Here is a 2,500-nt window from a genome sequence, read left to right as displayed (position 1 = left end):
CAGCCATCTGCACTTATGGTAGAATGACCAAGATCTTTAACGTGCCATTGTGGTGACACGGGGGTGGGAGATGGATACCGTCTCTGGGTCTGCACATAAAGTTGACCCGTGTCCGTCCCGGCCCGGATTCGAACCAGCGACCTTTCGACCACAAGTCCAGTGCTCTACCACCTGAGCTACCCGGGACCAGCTTTTTGTTGGTCCTCGACGGAGCACATCGTCTTCTGCCTCATCTGTATTGACCAAGGCCACAAGGCTGAGGTTGGTACATACGCAACAGAAGGCGATTTGCTCCTCGAGAACCAACAACAAATGCTGATCTGGTAGCAACACACCAAACATCCGAAAAAACTTGTACATTATACAAAAGGACTAAAAATAGTCATACGTGAAAAAAATATACGTGTCAACATGTGTTGCATCAAAATGATCATATGTCATCATATGTTGATCTTTTTTAAAAAAAACAATATTCGCATCATAATGTATGGCTGTCTTTACTTTATATCAAAGAAAATAAACAATAATTTGTTTTTAATTTATAAAACTTCAGACTATCAAAATCTCAAAACAACATGATTTCCAAAAATAATTTCCAGTGTTAATCGTGAATCGTTTTTTTTTTAAATGCTTACGCACATCTTGATTAATCTTCTTCATATTTTTGCTGTTACTTTTTATACCAAAAAGCACATCTGTAACATTCAACCTAATTCTTTCGCCAATGTTTACTAAAATGTACATTTCAATATATTTCCAAAACCTGAGCACTGTTGGGCATTCAAAGAAAAAATGCTCCAATACATCAAGTTCATCCTTACAATATGTACAGTTTTTATCAGCCTTCACTTTCATTTTACACAATAAAATATTAGGGGGATAAATGTTTTGCAATATTTTCCAATGCAGTACACGTAATCGAACTTCACTAGAGACAGTGGCTGCTAAGTTCCAATTCTGTTCGTCAATTTCAAATCCTAATTTTCTTCTCCAAAATCCTTCTGAACATGGTGGGCTGTATTGTTTTCCTTCCAGAATCTTTCGAATTTATTTTACTGATTTAACTTTTTTTCCACAAAAGGTCGGAATGTCACAGACTGAACAATTTACATCGTTTATATCGACATTTCTTAAAAGGAGATGTACAGCTGTTCGAACAACATTGTACTCAAGCAATCTATGTGCAGTGTAGCCAGTTCTTCCACACACTTTTTCATAGGAAGCAAAACGTCCATTCTCACACACATCGCTCACATACATTATACCACTTTTAATCCAATCCGCAAAAAAGACTGGGTTTCCTTGACAAATTATATCTTTGTTGTTCCACAACAAACCCGAAACAGAATTACCATTATTATCGACTTGATTGTTATCAAGCCATGCCTTCAACACAGCGGACCAAAATTCCGATTTAATACTGTCCAATCCTTTAAATGGTTTGCTATTAATGTTCGCAAAAAAATACTCAAAGCGACTCCCAAAACGGAAAAACAGTGCTTTTGGGAGCCATGACCATTTCTGGTCTTCATTAGACAGAGTTAAGTTCACAACCCAGCTTAACAAAAAGGAACACTGCATCTGACGCAAATCAATCATATTTAATCCATCTTGTTTTACTTCGTTACATAAAACAGTTCTTTTCACCTTTTCAAATGCTTTTCTGTTGCAGTCTTTTATTGCGCCACACGAAGCGAAACATTAACCTATTAATTTCAGTTAGAACGTCGTCTGGTACAATCAGCGCCTGCATTATATAGACAATATGTGGCAGAATAAACATTTTGAATACACAGACTTTCCCAATAATGCTCAAATTCCTTTTCTCCCACACGCAGATGAGCCTTTTTGCAACATTCACTCTCTCTTCCCAATTCTCTTTCACTTTTGACGCACGCACATAATTACAGAAATATACACCCAGAATTTTCATTTTGTCTGTACTTGCAAAACCGCAACACTCATTCCTATAATTCTTCCGCGACCCAAACCACATTAGTTTGGATTTTTGGTGATTTATGTTCAAACCTGATATTTCCGAAAATTTACCAATCAAAGCCAGGGCTTGGAACATGTCATGTTCATCTTGCAAAAACAATGTAACATCATCAGCATACAACAATACTTTCAAAACTTTATTCATATCTCCGTTGTTCCATAATGACATACCCTTTATATTTTTGGCCTCTCGAATTTTGATTGCTAACAATTCAACTGCTAATACGAAGGCTAATGCGGAAAAAGGACACCCTTGCCTTATTCCGGAATCAATATTAAAAAAATTCAGATAACCAACCACAATAATTCACACAACTTTTTGCGTTTTTCATCAAAACATCAACCCATTTCACAAAATCAGTTCCAAAACCAAATTGTTCAAACATCTTCAACATAAACTCTTTGAAGATGCAATCAAATGCATGAAAAAATTCAATTGACACCATCAATCCAGGCGTATTATGTAAATCTGCATGTTCTAAAACATCATCAACTAATCGCA

The sequence above is a fragment of the Littorina saxatilis genome, linkage group LG11 (assembly GCF_037325665.1).
Source record: "Littorina saxatilis isolate snail1 linkage group LG11, US_GU_Lsax_2.0, whole genome shotgun sequence".
NCBI lineage: Eukaryota > Metazoa > Mollusca > Gastropoda > Littorinimorpha > Littorinidae > Littorina > Littorina saxatilis.
Note: the sequence above shows the minus strand (reverse complement) of the source record.